Source organism: Oncorhynchus clarkii, chromosome 1 (genome assembly GCF_045791955.1).
Source record: "Oncorhynchus clarkii lewisi isolate Uvic-CL-2024 chromosome 1, UVic_Ocla_1.0, whole genome shotgun sequence".
NCBI classification, from domain to species: domain Eukaryota; kingdom Metazoa; phylum Chordata; class Actinopteri; order Salmoniformes; family Salmonidae; genus Oncorhynchus; species Oncorhynchus clarkii.
The window spans coordinates 50969629-50984165 of record NC_092147.1 but is presented as its reverse complement, the minus strand read 5'-3'; the positions used below and the strand labels follow the sequence as shown (position 1 = coordinate 50984165).

Below are 14537 nucleotides of genomic sequence, written 5' to 3'. Positions count from 1 at the left end.
GTGAATGCCCTGTTGAACACAAGTACTGGACCAGGCTCTTTGGACCAGAGTGTCCCCTGTGTCCCCCTCTGTTGGGACCGCTCAACTTGGCCCTCACACAAGGCTACCATTGGAGCATAGCCGAGAGAAAGGGAAAGGGAGATGAAGAGGGAGAGAAGGGGATAACTCAGAGGCACACATTTAGATGGAGGAGGAAGTTGCTAATGGGAGCTGACAAACACTGATGCGTGAAATGACTTTTGCTGATCACAACGATAGGTGGCACAACACCCCTTTCCCATTTGAATCACACCCCTTTCCAATTTAAAGCCCCATATGAAAATGGCTTAGTGGAAAAATGAAGATAAGCCAATAACATTTGGCAGTAACGGTAGCAGAATGAATTGTACTGTAAGTAGGAACTAAACATCCTTTAAATTGTAGCTTCCTTGTTTTAATTCTATCCTTTCGTCATCTTACTGATACTGGAACTTGTATTCCGCAACTTGTTTACACATACATAAATCATTCAGTTTAAATTCCTGGGGTTTTAGCAGTGAAACATGCTCCCCCAGGTGCAGTGTAGAGCCCAATTAGCTAGTAGGAATCTCATTTTAGTCAGGCCATAGCAAAAGGAAAGAAGCAGATTTGTGAATCAGCCATTAAGGCCTGAAGGAGAGAGCACATCACCCAAGGAGGGATTAGCCCCGGGAGGTGTATGAGTACGAAGGCACTCTTTTAGCAGCAGACAGTATACACTGTCAGGAGGCTCTTTAGAGGAGGAAGGGGAGGACCATCTTTCTCAGTGAATTTCATACAAATAAAAATGGTAAAACATTAAAAAAGGTTATTTTAGATAAGTATATTTAGTATAATTTTACCAAATAACTGATTAAAACACACTGTTTTGCAGTGAAGGTCTACAGTACCCTCAACAGCAGAGTAGCACCATGGAGCAGCCGGAGGACAGCTATCTTCCGCCCTTCTCTGTATACATTGACTTCAATAAAAAAACTAGTAGGCTCATAGTTCTCACCCCCTTCCATTGACATACAGTGTAATTATGACAACTCCCAGAGGACATCCTCCAACCTATCAGAGTTGCAGCATGAACTGATGTTGTCCACCCAATCAAAGTATCAGATAATTAATCTAGAACTGAAAGCTACAGCTAGATAGCACTGCAGTGCATAAAATGTGGTGAGTAGTTGACTCAGAGGGAGAAAGACAATAGTTAACCTGTAACGGCTTTCTTCCCTTGAAGGAGAGGAGGACCAAAATGCAGCGTGGTTAGAGTTCAACATGATTAATCAAGACCATACATGAGAACACTACAAAATACAAAACAACAAACGTGAAAACCGAAACAGTCCTATCTGCTACAAAGACAGAAGACAACCACCCACAAACCCCAACACAAAACAAGCTACCTATATATGGTTCCCAATCAGAGACAATGACTAACACCTGCCTCTGATTGAGAACCATATCAGGCCATACATAGAAATGGACAAACTAGACACACAACATAGAATGCCCACCCAGCTCACGTCCTGACCAACACTAAAACAAGGAAAACACAAAATAAATATGGTCAGAACGTGACATAACCAGTTTTGAACTAAATTAATTTCTTTCAAAATGGAGAAGCAAGAAATGAAACTTTCAGTTTCACTTACTTAGCTAGCAAATGCAGCTAGCTAGTTTAGCCTACTCAAACAATCTGCTTAAACAGAGGTATGCTATGTTAGCAAGCTGGCTAGGATTATCCAACACCACACTGGAACTCTTCCAAGTCAAGGTAAGCTATTGGTTCTACTACTGTATTGCCACCCGGGCCTGCCGGTGTAAGTGCTAAACTGCTTACTGACTGCATGATTGTAGCAGGTTTACTAACATGTTAGTTCTATTAGCTATGTTGACTATGATGTTACTTTAGCTATGGTGACAACGATGTAGGCTGTGTATAGTGGTTATGATCTGGTTTAGCTTGGAAAGTTTTTTTTGCCTGGTCACATACAGCTGATGTGTTGTGCATTGAAGTCCACAAGCAAAGGGAAAAGGTGAGAGGAGGAGAGCGCAGAGATGCCAGAAATAGTACAACATGGCTGCTATAAAAGTGAACCATGTTTACGTGTGATCAGGGGTGTGTTCATTCCACCAATTCTGTTAAAAATGTTTCTTGAACGGAAGCACATGGGAAACTGTTGAGTGTAAAAAACCCAGCAGTTCTCCACACACTCAAACCGGTGCCCCTGGCACCTAGTAGCATACCCTGTTCAAAGGCACTTAAATATTTTGTCTTGCCCATTGTCGTGATTAAACTAATCATGTAACTTTAATTAACTAGGAAGTCGGGGCACCAAGGGAAAATGTTTATAGAGTCTCTATTTCCCAAATTAACTTTTAAGATATTTTCATATCTTATCGATCTTCTATTAATGTATTATTACCTCATCAATCTCATTCCTGAATGTTGCAAACCCTTGGATATCTGCATGAACCCTAGCATCATAAATCATGAATCAGCTATATACAAATAGTCTTAATTATTTATTTACTAACTAACTAATCAATCACAGAATTTCATAAATACACACACAATAGTTATACATTGGTTACTGACATGACACACTGAAAAGTCTCTAGTGGGATAAGCCAATATGACGGCTTTGTAGATAAAGGAAAGGGGTGGGGCCAGCTCAAGAGCGGGAATCTCAGAGTGGAGCCCCGTACATACACTACACTCATAAATATGCTTATACTTTGAACACAAACAACCGCTCATTCCAAAATAAATCTCAATTTACATATTTACAAGTGTATGGCTTTGTTGTCCCTCGCCGGTCCGCCTGCTGGATACATCGTCGATGGAAAGTCTCTGGTTTGTCCACCAGAGATCAGTCTTTCGCAGTTGTAGCATACGTCAGAATAACATTCGGTCGTTCGTCCGGTTGCGTTTACCAGACTAAAGTACTTAAACAGCTGCAGACTGAATAATTGTTCTTTAGTTTGTAGATTTCTTAACCATTTCAACGTGGGAATGATCTCCAAGTTCTCTAGTCTTGTCCTTGGTAGAGTTGCCAACCATGTAACGAAAGCTTCCATGTTTTCTGGTCTAATGTAAGCTTCGTCAGAAGTGTTTTTTATACTGGAGTAGAAAAGAACACCCCGTTCCATGACACCGATGTAAATGTCTGTGTTCACGGGATTGATTGATTGATTGATTGAGAGAGAGAGAGAGGATCCATGATCACGTCATGACACCATTCACCCTCTGAATGTAAATGTCTGTGTTCACGGGATTGATTGATTGCGAAACAGAGGAGGACCGAAGCTTTCTGTCCTCTGGCTACACCATGGTGCTAACCTACAGAATGTTGTTGAGGCTACTGTAGACATTCATTGCCTTTGGCTCTGGGGGTTATAATTTGTAGGGGTGGTAAGTTGCCGTCCTGAATCTTTCTTCAATATTTCAATTACAGTTTTGCCTTTGGCTCTGGGTTTAAATTCTGTCAAATCACCTCAATAAAGAGGGTTTGTACCTTTTCATTCAAAGGAGGACATTTTAACTTGTGGTAAGAGCACTTTCTATACAGGCATTGGCCATGGCATAGAGGCATTAGAGTGAGAGTAGCATTAGCTCTAAATCCCTCTGAAGAGAAGCGAACCCTGACCTGTGTCATGCTGAGTTTGACAGGCAGCTTGTGTGGCAGGTTTCTGTGTGCCCAGCTCATTTGCCGCAGTTTGGCCCCTAAGTAGATCATTGTTTCTAACTTTAACCACCCTATCCAAATGACTCTCGTGGCCTGAAGAGATGCTTAATGTGAGAACATGGCAATGGTCCAAGTATATACTGTAAGCTTTCCAAGTATGGATCTCAGATGAAGAGTGCCCCCAAAGACCTTAAGCAGCGCTTCGGTGTGGCAATGGCATCAGCTGGGAAAGAAAAATGGACTGAGAGTGTTTGTGTGTGCATGTGTGTGTGTGTGTGTGTGTGTGCTTGTGTGTATGCCCCCAAAAGACAGCAAGCAGCACTGCAGAGCCTACGATCGCAGTTGGTGTCAGAAGAAGTCTGCCAACTGGTTTCTATTAGTGTGGGGCCCGGCTCCATCTCCCTCATGGAGGCTTATTTGTCTCTGACAGCTGTAGATAGATAGAGAGAGATGACAGATCTATGCAAATGAGACTCTGAATGATGTATTATGCCACAAGTTCCACAGTGGACAAAACCCGTCTTTGGAACCCAGTCTTCCGTCCAAATCCAATAGCACCATGGAGCCTCTTCATAGTCGTCAGACTGTGGACGCATCCCAAATGGCACCCTATCCATTTTTCAAACGTTTTACAATATGTTTTTATCCAGATCGACATCGTGAGCGCATACATTTTCTTACCGGTCTGCAGTGGGAATCAAACCAACATCGATGGCATTGTAAGCGCCATGCTCGACCAACTGATCTTCACAGGAGGCGTGGACAGTTCCTTTCATAGTGAACTACTCATAGAGCTCTGGTCAAAAGTAGTGCACTATGTATGGAATAGGGTGTCCCTTGTCACAGAATGCGCTTCAAGGCGTCGCCTCTCTTCTCCATTGGCTATTAAATGCCCCTAACAGGTGCAGAGTCGTTGAGACAAGTCGTATCATTCTACTCCCGGGTTTGGTGGGAGAATGTGTGTGCTTGCTTGCCACACTGGTTATGAGTGGAAGGCATTGTGCTCATTGAGAACTGACAAATGGCCCCTGGCTATCAAGGAAAAGAAGCCGCCACAGCTACTAGGTCCTGGACCGTAAAATGGAGTCACCCCCAGTGGTGTAAGTGGTAAGAAGGTACAGAGCTGTTTTGTTCCAGCTGGGGTCGGCCAAACGTTATCTATTGCTGTTGGCTGCAGCATTATCTCCTCCCACTAATTATCCGTTTGCAGGAAATCCAGCGCACACACACACACACATCAAACACGCACACACACACACTTCTTCTGTGATTAATTTCAGGAACTGCCAGACCAGACAACGGCCCCTCTGGCGCTGAATGACGTGGCCTTGCCAACACAGCACTTCCTCTAGGTTTTTTTTGTGGAAGGGGACGGTGAGATGGCGATGGCTTTTTGTTCTCTCTGTGTTCTTTTTTTGGTCTTGAATGCCGACTAGACCGGGCGCAAGCGTGCGTCCGCGTGCGCCTTCGCGTGCATGTTGATTTTGTCCACCCGCACCAGACGCGATCAGAACACGCAGGTTGAAATATCAAAACGAATTCTGAACCAACCATATTCATTTGAGGATAGGTCCAAATGCATTAAACATTCATGGAAATTTAGCTAGCTTGCTGTTGCTAGCTAATTTGTCCTGGGATATAAACAAGGTCCTCTACTCTGACAATTAATCCACAAATAAAAGGATAAACCTAGTTAGTATCTAGTAATCGCTCCTCCTTCAGTCTTCTTCTTTGGACTTTATATGGCGGTTAGCAACCAACTTTAAGGTGCTTTACCACCACCAACTGGACTGGAGTGTGGACCTCAGTTCATCTTTCAATCACCCACGTGCGTATATGCTCCTAAAAACCAATGAGGAAATGGGAGAGGTGGAACATGCAGCGCGTCACGCAACGCAAGTGGTTTAAGTCAGCATGTAAGTCACCAAGATGAGATGAGAACTCGCCATTTGTATGGCAGACCTGGGTTCAAATACTGTTTGAAATCATTTTAAATACTTTACATTTGCTTTATTGAGCATGCATGACGCAATGAACCAATAGAAATGTCCCAAAACAGCCAACCCTGTTGACCTGGCACTCCAGCCTGGGGGAAAAAAAATTGCTCAAAGTTGGCTGTAGGCCACGTGACATTTTTTTATACCAGGTCTGGGTCTACCAAGTTTTTATTTGACCTTTATTTAACTAGGCAAGACAGTTAAGCACAAATTCTAATTTACAATGACTGACCTCCCCAGCCAACCCCTATGGGACTCCCAATCACAGCCAGTTGTGATACAGCTTGGAATCAAACCAGTGTCTGTAGTGACACCTCTAGAATTGAAATGCAGTGCCTTAGACTGCTGCGCCACTCGGGAGTACATGATTCCATATGTGTTATTTCATAGTTTTGATGTCTTCACTATTATTCTACAATGTAGAAAATAGTAAAAATAAAGAAAAACCCTTGAATAAGTAGGTGCGTCCAAACTTTTGACTGGTACTGCATGTGGACACCCCTTCAAATTAGTGGATTAGTCTATTTCAGCCACACCCATTGCTGACAGGTGTATACAATCGAGCACACAGCCATTCAATATCAATAGTCAAACAGTGGCAGTAGAATGGCCTTACTGAAGAGCTCAGTGACTTTCAACGTGGCACCATCATAGGATGCCACCTTTCCAACAAGTCAGTTCATCGAATTTCTGCCCGGCTAGATCTGCCCCGGTCAACTGTACGCGTTTTTATTGTGACATAGAAACATCTAGGAGCAACAATGGCTCAGCTGCGAAGTGGTAGGACACACAAGCTTACAGAACGGGACCGCCGAGTGCTGAAGTGCGTAAACATTGTATGTCCTCGGTTGCAACACTCACTACCGAGTTCCAAACTGCCCCTGGAAGCAACGTCAGCACAAGAACTGTTCAGCGGGAGCTTCATGAAATGGCTTTCCATGGCCGAGCAGCTGCACACAAGCCAAAGATCACCATGCGCAATGCCAAGCATTGGCTGGAGTGGTATAAAGCTCGCCGCCATTGGACTCTGGAGCAGTGGAAATGCGTTCTGTGGAGTGATGAATCACGCTTCGCCATCTGGCAGTCTGACGGACGAATCTGGGTTTGGCGGATGCCAGAAGACCAAAGCATAGTGCCAATTGTAAAGTTTGGTGGAGGAGGAATTATGGTCTGGGGCTGTTTTTCATGGTTCGGGCTAGATTCAAACTGGAAACCCTACGGTTGCTGGGTCGCCTCTCTAACCGCTAGGCTACGTGCCAACCCATGAGAGATTGTTTTCTCTCCAAACTCGAGAATAACTCTTTATGAGACGACATGAACTAACATGACCCCGAAACTTCACCGTTGTCAAAATCGAAGACAATGTTTTTATTAAAAGTTCTGTTGTTTTCCATTTTGAACCACTAACCCATGCAACCATGTTAGCTTATGCTACATACAGTGCCTTGCGAAAGTATTCGGCCCCCTTGAACTTTGTGACCTTTTGCCACATTTCAGGCTTCCAACATAAAGATATAAAACTGTATTTTTTTGTGAAGAATCAACAACAAGTGGGACACAATCATGAAGTGGAACGACATTTATTGGATATTTAAAACTTTTTTAACAAATCAAAAACTGAAAAATTGGGCGTGCAAAATTATTCAGCCCCCTTTACTTTCAGTGCAGCAAACTCTCTCCAGAAGTTCAGTGAGGATCTCTGAATGATCCAATGTTGACCTAAATGACTAATGATGATAAATACAATCCACCTGTGTGTAATCAAGTCTCCGTATAAATGCACCTGCACTGTGATAGTCTCAGAGGTCCGTTAAAAGCGCAGAGAGCATCATGAAGAACAAGGAACACACCAGGAAGGTCCGAGATACTGTTGTGAAGAAGTTTAAAGCCGGATTTGGATACAAAAAGATTTCCCAAGCTTTAAACATCCCAAGGAGCACTGTGCAAGCGATAATATTGAAATGGAAGGAGTATCAGACCACTGCAAATCTACCAAGACCTGGCCGTCCCTCTAAACTTTCAGCTCATACAAGGAGAAGACTGATCAGAGATGCAGCCAAGAGGCCCATGATCACTCTGGATGAACTGCAGAGATCTACAGCTGAGGTGGGAGACTCTGTCCATTGGACAACAATCAGTCGTATATTGCACAAATCTGGCCTTTATGGAAGAGTGGCAAGAAGAAAGCCATTTCTTAAAGATATCCATAAAAAGTGTCGTTTAAAGTTTGCCACAAGCCACCTGGGAGACACACCAAACATGTGGAAGAAGGTGCTCTGGTCAAATGAAACCAAAATTGAACTTTTTGGCAACAATGCAAGACGTTATGTTTGGCGTAAAAGCAACACAGCTCATTACCTTGAACACACCATCCCCACTGTCAAACATGGTGGTGGCAGCATCATGGTTTGGGCCTGCTTTTCTTCAGCAGGGACAGGGAAGATGGTTAAAATTGATGGGAAGATGGATGGAGCCAAATACAGGACCATTCTGGAAGAAAACCTGATGGAGTCTGCAAAAGACCTGAGACTGGGACGGAGATTTGTCTTCCAACAAGACAACGATCCAAAACATAAAGCAAAATCTACAATGGAATGGTTCAAAAATAAACATATCCAGGTGTTAGAATGGCCAAGTCAAAGTCCAGACCTGAATCCAATCGAGAATCTGTGGAAAGAACTGAAAACTGCTGTTCACAAATGCTCTCCATCCAACCTCACTGAGCTCGAGCTGTTTTGCAAGGAGGAATGGGAAAAAATGTCAGTCTCTCGATGTGCAAAACTGATAGAGACATATCCCAAGCGACTTACAGCTGTAATCGCAGCAAAAGGTGGCGCTACAAAGTATTAACTTAAGGGGGCTGAATAATTTTGCACGCCCAATTTTTCAGTTTTTGATTTGTTAAACAAGTTTGAAATATCCAATAAATGTCGTTCCACTTCATGATTGTGTCCCACTTGTTGTTGATTCTTCACAAAAAAATACAGTTTTATATCTTTATGTTTGAAGCCTGAAATGTGGCAAAAGGTCGCAAAGTTCAAGGGGGCCGAATACTTTCGCAAGGCACTGTATTTGTCCCTTGGTAGTTGAGCTTTTTTCACCTGTCTTGCAAGTCCTCCAATCCCTCAATGTCATTTATACTTTACTTTCCATTTGAGAGGGCTGTGATATTAAGAGCCAAAAATCGCACTTGGTGTCCGCACTGTCAATGTGCCCCTAATAATTCCGTCCACAGGGCTCTTCTCTCTCTCTTTCGCTCAGCCGCCAGGGTCCCAATCATACTCCTACATCCAATTCCCTCTTTCTTTCTTTTCTTCTTTCTTTTTTTTGGGGGAAACCTTGAGGCAATGATATAATTCCTCAGTCCAGCTCCCTGGATGATTAACAGATCTGGCTTGGTGGTTGGTAGGCTAGGATGCAGCCCTCCCTGATATTCCCCATCATGGCATGCTCTCTGACATTGTTACATTAAACAGGGACCCTCTTTCTCATTATGCTATATGGGTACTTGAGTGGTATGGAGAGATATAGGTCTAGGGATTGGCAATGGGGACAGAGCGGGAGAAGGCCCCCCTACCCCTGACTTTCCCTTCCGCACTCACACACATAATTGCATACATACACGCACACCCAGGTGTATCACACATATACACAGAGAAATGCATTCACACCCACAGGTGTCTATCTCTCATACACACACACACACACACACACACACAGCAAAACATATACATTTACAGACACGCAATGAGACACACACATACACACCACCCACTCCTCCGAGAGTCCCTAGACACCCCGGGTCCTAGAGCTCCCACCCCCCAGCCTGGCTGCCCTAATGAGGACTGTCCCTCAGTGTTTGATCCTGTAGCCAGCAACCCCTCCAGCCCCCTCTCGGGTCCCCCAGCCTCATGCCTATTCAACACCCACCTCCCCTCCTTCAGCCTTCTACCCTACTTACTCCCCCATTGCCCTGGGTAGTCTATGGATCTTCACCAAATTGCTCCTGGGTGGCTTCTTGATATCAAAGCCAGTCAGACACAATGAGTAGGCAAGGGGGAAAAGTAACTACAGCGTAGCTGGAGGTGGAGCTGATTCCTAGAAGCTGTACCACAACTACAGTAGCGATCTGTTCCATTTTGTTCATTTTGGCAGACGTTCTTGTATCATTTAAAGTTTTGATCTTTTGCCTTTCTTACTTTCCAAACAAACAAAACAAATGGACATTTAATTACATCAATTTCGAATAAATGCTAAATGCCCGCTGGTCGCTGCAACATAACTGTAGCCATAACATCTCTCTGCCTCTACCACTCTCTCTCTCTCAATTCAATTCAAGGGCTTTATTGGCATGGAGCAAACATAGATTTATACTGCCAAAGCAAGTGAAGTAGATAATAAGCAAAAGTGAAATAAACAATAACAATTAACAGTACACATTACACTCACAGAAGTTCCAAAAGAATAAAGACATTTCAAATGTCATATTATGTATATTTACAGTGTTGTAACGATGTGCAAATAGTGAATGTACAGAAGGGAAAATAAATAAACATACATATGGGTTGTATCTACAATGGTGTTTGTTCTTCACTGGTTGCCCTTTTCTTGTGGCAACAGGTCACACATCTTGCTGCTGTGATGGCACACTGTGGTATTCCACCCAGTACATATGGGAGTTTATCAAAATTGGGTTTGTTTTCTAATTCTTTGTGGATCTGTGTAATCTGAGGGAAATATGTGTCTCTAATATTGTCATACATTTGGCAGGAGGTTAGGAAGTGCAGCTCAGTTTTTGTGGGCAATGTTCACATAGGCAGACCTGGCTCTCAGGAGAAGACTATGCAGAATTCTGCATGCAGTCTCAATTGGGTATTTATCACATTTTGTGAATTCATGGTTGGTGAGCAGACCACAGACCTCACAACCATAAAGGGCAATGGGTTCTATAACTATTTCAAGTATTTTTAGCCAGATCCTAATTGGTATGTCGAAGTTAATGTTCTCTCCCTCTCTCGCTCTCTCACTCTCTCGTCCCTCAAATCAAATCAAATGTATTTATATAGCCCTTCTTACATCAGCTGATATCTCAAAGTGCTGTACGGAAACCCAGCCTAAAACCCCAAACAGCAAGCAATGCAGGTGTAGAAGCACGGTGGCTAGGAAAAACTCCCTAGAAAGGCCAAAACCTAGGAGGAAACCTAGAGAGGAACCAGGCTATGAGGGGTGGCCAGTCCTCTTCTGGCTGTGCCGGGTGGAGATTATAACAGAACATGGCCAAGATGTTCAAATGTTCATAAATGACCCTCACCTTGTTTCTTCCTCCTCATCAACAACCCCACAGCGTTAGCTATCCATGAATGTAAGTGCCTGTGGCCCAACACGTCTGTGCAGTGTGTGGTATCCCTGGGTACGGGTCGCGTGGAGATGGCCGGCAAGAACAACACCACCTACACCAGCCTCAAGACCAAGCTCCCCAATGTCATCAGCTCTGTCACAGACACAGAGGGTAACTTGACATCTGTCTGGGCCGTTGTACTTTTTGGTCCAGTTTCCTAGACACAGATTAAGCCTAGTCCTGAACTAAAAAGCATGTTAGATTTCTGAGAGCAGCTATGTTTGGACACATCATGTCAGAATTAGACTGTTTCTCAAACGTCAAATTTCAAAGTTGTTCCAAATGACACATTTCAAAGTGTTTAAGGTTAAGGTTAGGCATTAACTCGGCATTTTAAGGTTAGGGGTTAAGTTTAGGCATTAACTACGAATTCTTCAGGTTAGGCATTAACTCAGAATAGATGAGGCAAGGGTTAAGGATAAGCTTAAAACAAACATGCAACCTTTCCAACCAGATGCTTATGCCCATCCGCCATCCCCGTCCACAACGCCATAGCAAAACCGCAAACCCACAAAAACGCTCACTGTTGCCCCTAGTGGCCGTTTCCCACGTCATCTCCCGACGTCCTCAGACATGGACGGACCTAGAATACTGACATTTCGACATCACCTCAGCAATACACCCCCAGTGTAACTATGGTCTAATTATCACTTTAATTCTCACCACATTTGCTCCGGGATGGAATGAAGTCTGCGATTTAGAGTGAAACGTGCACACACACACACACACACACACACACACGCACACACACACACACACAGCCCCCGGATGTCTTCGGATCTACTTGGCAGTCACTGTAAACCAACCGGCTGCACGACACGGAAAGACAAACACTCAAAACCTTCCTTGTCTGCTCGCACATCAACACAGGCCGAACGCTACACCCCGGGACACGCTGATAAGCGGACGAGGAGGTCGCAGCTGTGGTGGAAGCAGAGTTTTTGAGAAGGAAAATAGGAAATCTGGGTTTTAAGCATGTTCATCTGGTGGATATAAATAACCTGTCTGATTAGAGAGGGACGGGAGGAGGGGAGAAGAGATGTATCCGAACTACAGGAGCACCCTGCAGAGAGCAGCAGCAGCGGCACAGCAGACGCACAGCAGACCTAATCTAAAATGTAAATGTAAAACAATACATGTCGTTTGCAGTGCAGTAGGAGCACGCCATAATGTGCATGCTGGAATTGATCACGTATCGCTAGGGGGGAGTGTGTATTGGAATGAGGTCACTTAGAAAATTCAACACTAAAAACACTCCCTCTTCCGTCATCTTAGAGAGCTTGTGGTCATAACTATATCGTACCGAGCAGCTAACCGCTAGGCAGGTAGACTAGTAACTAAAAGGTTGCTGGTTTGAATCCCTGAGCTGACACGTTAAGAATCTGTTGTTCTACCCCTGAGCAAGGCACTTAACTCACTGGTTCCCTGGCGCTGTGGATGTTGATTAAGGCAGCCCCCTGCACCTTTCTGGAGAAGACACATTTTGTTTGAAGGCATTCAGTTGTACAACTTACTAGCTATCACCCTTTCCCATTGGTTGAACCCTGAATACACAGCATCCAGATATGTTCTCTTAAAAGTGTGTTGAACAGAGTCAAACTCAATCATGCATTTATTACATACTATAATGGAACATGTTTCAGCTCCTGATCTAAGACTCACCTCATTCACTCCTCTGTGGGAACTTAAAGGTGACACAAACAGCTGTTGAAGTATTTACAGGGCTGTGGTCCTCCGTCAGGCTTGTATAAACTGCAACCACTCACTTAATCTGTTCATATCTTAGTGAGAAAAGTAGTGAGAACTGATGTGACCGTTAGATATAGTGATAATAACAGCCCCCAGACGTGTAGTTTGAGAATCGTGTTGTAGCTATAATGGAACCCGTGTCTTAGCAACCTCTCTCACATTTCTCTGGGAACATTGACACAAACAGCTGCTGTTACCAGCTCCTTCAGGCACATCTAGCCTATTATTTCTATGTGTGTGTGTGTGTGTGTGTGTTGCTGTTTCTACCACTACAGACACGCCATTTTAACACATCCATGACTGAATATACTCTGAGAAACAACCCTCCCCTAACACACACACGCGCATGTACACACACACACACACACACACACACACACACACACACACACACACACACACACACACACCATTGAGAAACAACACTCGCTCAGACGTCTGCACCCTGAATAACCCTGCTTCTGACACTGTCAGAGCTCACAGATCCTCGCCGCTAAATGTTAGCCCATTTGAAATCACGCGATCCTGTCAATGTTGCTGACAGAATGGGTTTGACTAGCTTGATCTCTTGACTCTCTCAAGCTCTTTTGACTTCAGACTATTTACGCATGTTGTGACAATTAGGTTTATTTGTTATGTGGGGTTGAATGTTTATACTGTATGTCAACCAATGTCCAATGTGGTGTGTTTGAATGTGAGTCCATGTGTGTGTTTGTGTGCCTGTAAATACACATCTACATACATACATACGTGTGCCCTCACTCTCACCCCCCCCCCCCCCCCCCCCTTCCCCTCCCCTTCTATGTCTCCAGTGGTTCACCATGCCGTCCTCTCCCACGGCTAATTTTTCCACTTACAATAACTAATACTTAACTAGATGCACCGATAACTTGATTATACTTCGCCTCACTCCTTCGCTCCCTCCCAGAGGTCCACGTCATGCTGGACACCCTCCTTTCTCCCGACTCGTGCTTGCGCTTCAACCCCTATATGAACGAGAACATCACCCTGGACGAGAGCCGTGCTGAGAAACTGAAATGCTGCAGGCCAAGGGCCTCCACTACCTGGACAGGAAACTGGAGAAGCTGCAGAAACCTGCCAGGATACTCACCAGGGAAAAGAGCCCCGTCCAAAAGCTGTAAACCTGAGCTAAGCTCAAACATGGCATGTACGATGGTACGCCCATCTTCAACTGCAAGCTGTAGGTGGGTCTGGGCTGATGCTTGACCACCAAACAACATAACCCCACCTTCGCCTAAAACTGGACTCAACTATACACTGAAGCACGCACCCCTATAAGGCTACGACAGCCAGTATATCCTCACGCTGTAATTATTTCTATTTTCATCCAAAAATAACTGGGATGTTTTTTTGATTGAAATTGGTTTCACTTTTTTTACTTGAACACAATCTACCACCATTCAATAACTCAATTTCAACAGGCGCATAAAACAAACATTGTGAACAACAAGAATGTATTGCAAACAAACGTTGACAATCACTAGCTTGTCACGTCCAATGGTTGGTATCAAGGTTTTACTTGAACGAACGGCTCAGAGAAAGAATGCAATTGACTCAAGTCACTTGCGTTATTATAATGGCGGGTCACTTGACATTTCTGTATCGTGCACGTTTTAACACCAATGCAGCTAGTGATCCTTGATTTGATCGTTTCAGTATTGGCGGTGATATTGGTAC

The 14537-nt window shown here is 44.1% G+C and overlaps 1 pseudogene; it reads left to right on the top strand.

Annotated features, from left to right (window-relative positions):
- Positions 1-14044, top strand: part of LOC139416525 (calcium-independent phospholipase A2-gamma-like) — a 37126-nt pseudogene extending 23082 nt beyond the window's left edge.
- Positions 14045-14537: the final 493 nt, after the last annotated feature.